Source organism: Pantherophis guttatus, chromosome 4 (genome assembly GCF_059756535.1).
Source record: "Pantherophis guttatus breed Tessera chromosome 4, ASM5975653v1, whole genome shotgun sequence".
Lineage (NCBI taxonomy): Eukaryota > Metazoa > Chordata > Lepidosauria > Squamata > Colubridae > Pantherophis > Pantherophis guttatus.
Window position 1 is genome coordinate 119,975,706 of NC_142066.1, and position 8,282 is coordinate 119,983,987.

Genomic DNA, 8,282 nt, shown 5'->3' on the forward strand with positions numbered 1-8,282 from the left:
GGTGATGTTACCTAGTCTGGTGGTGAAATATTTTCAAGAAAACAATTAAGTGCAAGAGCTCCAGTCCTCCATAGAATTCAGTATTTTTGACTGACTGCAATGTCAGAATTAATTCCAAAAGCAAAGAAATAGAAAATGTCAAAAAACTGTAATATCTGCTAGAAATATAAATGGGAACAAAGTATATTGTTTACCTTTCTTTCACAAACATATTTATATCCAAACTTTAATTTAAATCCAAATACAGCACGTTTTACCAGTTAGAATGTTATTTCTATGACCAAGGAAGATAAAAAATATTTCAATCTTAACTGCAAGCATCCCACAAGATTTCTGCTTTTGAATTTTATTTGCTAAGAATAAAGTTTCAATTTCTTTTGCAATTAAGTACTTGGTTTACTTTAAATTAGGTAGCTCTTTTCCTCTTTCACTGCTACCTGCTGTTTATTCTGTTTAAATCCTCTTACTTCTCCCTTCCACTGAGACCAGTCCATATAAATGTCAAAAGTGAAAGAGTTGTTATAATAACCTTAAAATATATGTACACTGTTACAGTCTACCGCATCTATACAAGGACAGAATTTTGCTACCTTTAAGGTGGGTGAATTCTAAGAGAAGTTGTGTTCAGTCTCTTGCAACAAGCTGAACCAAAAATTTAAACATGCTGTAAACTACATTTCTGCCAAAATATATTATCCAAGTGCTCTTCTGCATCATTTGAAAGGATAAGCTGAATTACAATCTTCATATAATTATATTCTAACTTCCCTTGGAGGATTTTATTGTTCTGTATTTTTGCACCTCAGGTATATGTAATATTCTCAGCGTATCATATCATTTCAAATGAAAAATACATTGGAATTACAGATATATTACAGATGAATTGAAATTCACAGCAAATGCATATTTAAAGACATAAAGACACCTCATGGATTTGTCTGCATGTATATGCTTATTTTTATTTGTATCTCACCTTTATTATTTTTACAAATAACGCAAGGTGGCACACATATCCAACACACTTTCCTCCTATTTTCCCCACAAGAACAACCTTGTGAGGTGACGGGCTGAGTCAGAGTGACCCAGCTAGCTATCATGGTTACATGGAAACAAATTCATGGTCTCCATCTTTTTAACCTGGTGCAGGTTAAATTTCATAATTTAGTCTGATTAAATATACAGATTGCTGAAGCTGGCCTTATGGTCATGTTAGCTTAAAATAAGAATTAATGAAACATAATCTATATAGCAAGGATGGGAACACTCAAGATGATATGCGATATAATGATATGCTATGTGCAGAAGCATGTTTTGATAGTCATTTCTCACAAAATACACTTATTCCATGTAACATACATACCATGCACTGTTATTCTATTACTTGCATATCGTAATTTATCAGTTTTCTTCAGTAAATATTCTGATATTAATTCACTCGTTCTAGGTTTTTCCACAATTTTTTTTAAATGGCAGACATTGCAGTTTTATTTGCAACTTTCCATGGCCTGAAGTTGCTGAGTGAATGGGCTGCAACAGAAGAGATCTGCCATTTTGTTTACTTTCCATGCACTTCTTGTGTGAAGAAGACTTACAACAGGCCATCTCAATCCATGCTTGGATTGGATATACTGATACAGTTTTGCCTAATGTATTCTGGTGCTGTGTTGCAGAAGTCACTTTGTAAGTAACAAATGGCTACTAGGTAGAAATCTGGTTGGAAGCCTTGGTTTTTCTGTCATAAATATCCCTTGATTTTCAATATGTTTATTTATTTTAGCTAATATATAAAATTTATTGGCTGTCCATGTTACTTGTGTGTGTGGGGGGGGGGGGGTTAAAACATAAAAAGATATTAAAACCAAAGACACAAGGACGGTTCCTCCTCCTATTTTCCCCACAACAACAACCCTGTGAGGTGACTTGGGCTGAGACAGAGTGGGCCAGCTAGCTAACATGGTTACAGCAAAACTGTAACCATGGGGAGGGGGGATCTGTTATTACTCAATAAAGCACTTCCATTGCGCTGTTCCCCCACTGGCGCCCCAAGCCAACTGGCACAGCCATGACTTTAGGCCTATATGAAAACATGTCAAATTCTTACTCCTTATTGCATCATTCAGTCTAACTTACTGCTAATCAATTGTGTTAAATCAACAAACATACAATTAAGCTTCTCATATTTTTAATGACATGCAGGAGAGTTTTAGTATGTTGAACCCTGTTGCTGGGGGTTCAGCATGCCACTATTATATAAATCTCTAGAAAGTACTTCTTCCCTCACTGTTTCATTTCATCCTATTTATTTTCAATTTTATTCATTCTGCTGACAATCCTCTCCACCTTTTTTATTTTCATCAAAATCGCTGCATGTTCTCTGCATTTTTTTTCTCTCTATCCATAATACACCTTTTTCTTAAAAAAAAATTTTTTGCAGCAGTCATTGTCCTTTGCATTTATCTTCATCCACAATAGCTGCTCACTTCACTTTATCAAGGACCTGTATTTCCCATTAGCAGGACCACACAAAATGGTGTGGCATTCTGTAACATAATTTTTAGTCTGCTACAGACATATATCAATCTTCTTTCATTACATCTACTCTTGAAAATACTGTGGACTGCCACAAACAAAAGGATCATTGAACAAATCGATCCAGAGTTCTCACTCTAGTTACACAAGGCTAGGCTCAAATTATCTTACTTTAGGCCCATTATGTAACCATCTAACTCTCTAGAGAAGGCTCTAATGCTGGGAAAGGTGAAAGGAAAAAGAGCAGCCAGCAGAAAGGTGGATGGTCTCAGTTATAGCGATAATGTCTATACCATTGGGAGACCTAAAAAACTAGGTTGGGGAGATATCTTCATGGACAAAATCTTTATGGACATTAATAGTTGACAATGGCATATTATCAATCATTCTTTTGAAAGATTTATATTCCAAGGTTCTTTTATACAGAATTTATACTTTTTCTTCATGTAGTAATTCTTGTACAGTACTTTTTTCCTTTTTTCTTTCAAAATTCAGGCACTTCCAAGTTGTGATCTAACCCATGTCTAGTGCTTTCCAGCCCTCTCTAGGCAGTTTACAGAGTCAGCCTATTGCCCCCAACAATCTGAGTCCTCATTTTATCTACCTCGGAAGGATGGAAGGCTGAGTCAACTTCGGGCCGGTAAGAATCAAGCTGCTGGCAGTCAACACAATTAGCCTGCAATACAGCATTCTAACCACTGTGTCATCACAGCTAGCATTCTTGACTCCCTAGCTAGTGTACTCAATGAAGCATGAGCAGTTTTTGAATCTATTATTCACCAAAACAACTTCCCTGGTACATTATTATATGTTGTTATAACAAAGAAAAACAAGCATTAATATGGTTGTTGATGTTTTAGTATTTGCAGTTCATTGGTCATTCTAGATCAAAACAAACTAAATATATGGTTTATAATGCTGTAACGTTTTTATATTTTCTTCTATATCTAAATATTGCTGCAAATTCTGTTACACATAGTCTTCTTACGATTGTTCATTCAGTGTCCATTCAAAATTACAACAGCACTGATGAAAGGACTTACCATCGGGCCCCATAGGGGTCGTTCAACTCCCCCATCTACTATCTTGCCATCTATGCTGTGGCTGCATGAGGCTTTCTTCACAAGGTTGTACATGGCAGTTCCTTCACAACGTCTGGAGAAGCCATGGTTTCCTCATGAAGGGCCATGATAGATATGCCTCATCAGTAGCAGGAACAAGATGATGGTGAAGATAGCAGGAGTGGCAGGGGTCTCACACTGCAGAGTAGTGAGGATGACTGCAGCTGGTATTAAACAGGGACGCTTCCTGGATTAGCAACGGCTTTGGACCACATCTTTGGAGTTTCCCAGAGTGTGGTAGAATGCACTGTTGGAGCTCCCTGTGGATGGTAGCCTTGGGTTCGGATGGCTGTTGCTTCAAGGGGTAGCTGCAGTTTTGTACTACTGTGGCTCAGAGTTTTCTTGCAGCTCCAGAGCCACAATGTATCAAGAAACCTCTGAGCCGCCATGTGGCAAGAAACCCCAGAGCTGCATGGTGCTGGGCTCTTTGCTGCCCCACAAGCTAGGGTACAGGATAGCCAAAAGGGCAGAGGAGGGAAGCAGGCAGTCAAGGGGAGCTGAAGTGGAAGCAGTCCTTTACTTTGGAAAAACTGAGGTTTGGGGCTGGGAGAGATCAATCCCAGAATGGCTTGCATTGAGATAGGCCCTCATCTAAGATCTAATAGATTAGAGCGAATTACATTTAGTTTGTATCTATTGATAGCCCTTGTATTATTGCCGTTGAAGTTAAAGAAGTCATTAACAGGTAGGACGTTAAGGTAGATAATCATGTGTACTAAGCTTAGGTCGGAACATCGACGGCATAGTTCAGGGTTATCCAGGTCTAAAATTTCAAGCCTGGTGGTATTATTCGCTGACTCATTAACATTTGTTTGTTCCAGAGTACTAGTCTGTTGCGTTAAATATTTTGTGTGTAAATTTTATTATGAGATAAATATTTGCTGTTGTTAGGGTTAGCTGTGATTTTAGTTTATTTTATCTAGCTTTTCAATATAAGATATTTATTTCAATAATAACTTATGGAAAAGAAATACTGTAGGAAGGCAATCTTTAAACTGTTGTACATTATCTACTGGAAGTTAGCCTCTTCAAACTTGAAATCTTAACATATCAAGAACAAAATATACAATTTTATTTTAAACAGAATGAATGTCATTCTGTTGCTATTAACCAAAGCAGAAAAAAACTACATTTTTTTTCAGAGTTATTGAGAAAGCTGGACAAGGAATAGAAGAGAATACAAACATAAAATAAAAAAGAATAGCGGACAAGTCAGATGATAGTTTATCTCATAAATGGTAACTTTGCGCAGGTGGAAAGGCATTCAAAAAGAAGTACTTTAAATCATTCAAAGGCATCTTTATAATTCACTATGAATAAGACTGGGAAGTCTTAGTTGCCAAGATTCTATATTTCAAATTAGCATTAAAGGTACTATACTGAAATATGTGTAGTTTTTGTTTCTTTAATCTTGCCCAGGTGTGTGAAGCTTGAGATGTAACCATGACTGGTGCAAAAGCAGCAGTTAAATAGTATATACAGCTAAGTTATATTTTCTTATTACAGTGATTGTTTACAACTAATCTTTAGGCTAAAGTATTTTTTTTCTTTGCTTCTCTTTACAAAGCCTTGTTTATTCCAATTACTGGTGAAAATATGTACAAATAACTGTCATTTTTTATATTTTCAAACGAAAACAAACCACTGCTTTCTTAATATTCTTTCCAACAACAACAGAATGCTATGAAGACGTTATATAAAGATGCTTCAGATGTTGATAGGACACCTGCCATCAACATAATAAATCTCTATACAAATAGAACAGAATTACACCAGATTTGATGTGGAGAGAAGCCAGAAAAATAAAGACTGACTTCACAAAGAGGTTGGAATTGACTGGAGACTGTGGAGGAAAATATTTAGCAAAACAATTTCTCCAGTGTATCCATATTGGAGAAGTAGTTAGGGATATTATCTGAAATTTTAGGCTTTATTACTATCATTTTAATAAAAATTATATTTTAGCATGTTGTCCATTCATTTGAAGTTTAGGAAACCATGTCTTTCCTTTGAGCCACAGCCATTTCGTTTGAGGTCCAAAAACTAGCCCTTTCTGGGATTGTGAATCAAACATTAGGGTTGTATTCTGAAGTCATTGAGTGTTATAAGTGGTAACCAAACAAACTGGGGTGAGAAAGGAGAAGATGCAACGTATTTTAAGGGTCACATCTTAATGTTTTTTCTTGTTTGATTTATTGTTTTTTGACAATCAAATATATTAAATGTGTATATCAGCGGGGAAATCCATTTAGGTTTGCTACCTGTTTGGGAATGGGAGCACGCATGTGCATTTTCTGTGCATGCGCAGGTAAAAAACAGGATCTTCCGCGGTTGGTACTACCAGTTCGTGCGAACCGTATAAATCCAGCTGAATTTCACCACTGGTGTATATCATTTGTTTCTGCATCCCATATAATACTTGATATCAACCCTCCCCCCGTTTTGCCTGAAGAACCTATAACTTGCATTAGATGGGGAATAGGTAGTTTGCAAAAATATTGAGTGTTTGTCTTTCAAATTCAAGGACTAGCCTCTTTCCAGCTCCAAGTCAACTCAGATGCTTGAGTTTTATTGGCAATAGTGGTATCTGAGGAACTGTTTCCTCCATTCTAAACTCCTATCCAGGTCTCCTTATTCAGAGCTGGGCCTCAGTGTATGCTTCCCATTTCACAGAATATACAACATGAGATGAAAGCATAAGCACATGTACATCAACATCGAATGTAGATGCATCTGCTCTGGTTAGACCTCCCAAGAACATACAGACAGGGTGTGCACACCCTTAGGCCCCAGAGAGAAAGTGCATGCCTACATACAGAGGTATAGATGTAATGTGGCTTCGTTACATGGAAGAAAATTAAAATGCTTTCTATGGCAACAGCTTATAATTCAAATGGAAAGAATTCCAGGAGCCATTCTTGGCATGCTGTCCCTAACTTGCTTTTAATGCAACTAATAGGATCATTTAATGGCAAAAATATTTCCTGCTTGCAGGTTATACTGCTATGCTGACCAGCCCGTCCGTCTCCCAACATCAACATCTGCCAAATCTCTGATAATCCATGTGATTTCAGGGACATTCAAGGCTTTTGTCTAGAGCTGGATGTGCAAGCGTCTGTCCTTGCAACTATTCACTGTGTCGGACACCAGAGAGGGGGACTAGTTCACAACTCAACACAGGAGAAAGGATTTGAAGAGGCATACAGACAATTCTAAATTTGATGACATATCTCCTTTCACAAAATGTGATGCTTCTTCAGAGGAAGCTATGTGTAAAGAAATTTTGAGAAAATATTCAGGTAGTTCTCAGTTTACAACCACAATTGAGCCCAAAATTCCCATGGCTAAGCAAGACACTTGTTAAATGAGTTTGCCCCATTTAATGACATTTCTTGCCACAGTTAAATGAATCACTGTGGTTGTTAAGATAGTAACATGGTTGTTAGGTGAATCTGGCTTCACCCGTGACTTTACTTGTCAGAAGATTGCAAAAGATCACATGACTCATGGGACACTGCAACCGTCATGAATACATGCCAGTTGCCAAGCATCTGAATTTTGATCATGTAACCACAGGGATGCTGCAATAGTCGTAAGTGTGGAAAAATAATGATCATAAATTACTGTTTTTAGTGCTGTTGTAACTTCCAATTGTTTCTAAACAAATGGTTTTAAGTTGAGCACAACCTATAGTTGTGATAGATTGACATCTTCAATTAAGCCATTTCACTAATGCCATTAATTGACAGATAGTTTGCTACCTTGAAGTGACCAAACCTTCAAGCCTCCAAATTTGCAAACTGTTAGTGATATGGCAGTGAAATATTGTTTGTCTTCATTTTATTCTTTTCCAAAATAAAACTCCCAGTTCACCATGTAGAAATCTGAATATTGCAGGCCAGCTTGCTTGAAGAGATTGAAGCTCATACCTCCCTTGTTTCGGCCCTTTGCACCATCTGTATCCCCACTAAATTTTTGTAATGTCCAGGCCTTGCTGCTGAAAAAACAATACCCATATTTGGTATGTAATGATACCAATCTAGAAATGATGTTTAAACCAACTTATAGGGTTAATATCATGCTAGTCACATTATAAAGCTTTTCTTAAGTGTCCTTTTCTTTTTCTTTTTACAAATTTATAGTACAGCTATTGTTGGGGGCAGTACTTTTTCCTCCACTCAGCATTCTGCTTGCAGTAACAATAGGAGAGGTGGGGGATAAATCCTTAAAAAAAACTTTTTTTCTGAAAACAAAAGGATTGAGTTTAATATGTTCCAAAAACTAAACTAACTAAAAGCAAGGCAGAAAAAAAAGTTATAGGGGAGAGCGAGGAGGTTCAATGATAGCAAACTGTTTATGATTCTGAATGTTACGAAAAGCCCCAGCAGCTGAATGAGAAAATCTTTCCATCTTTGGCTGAAAGGGCTTCTGTAGGTTCTAACAACTTCTTGGTGCATTAACGTTCTTTCTTAAAGCAAAATTATCCATTAATTGGATTTGTCAACAAATATGTGATTCACACTCAATAAATCTATTGCTTTTGCATTTATCTACTTTTGTAGCTTTAGCTTCCATTATCAAACAAGTATAATTAACAGAATTCAAAGCCGGCATAGTTGTGTGCTCCATGAT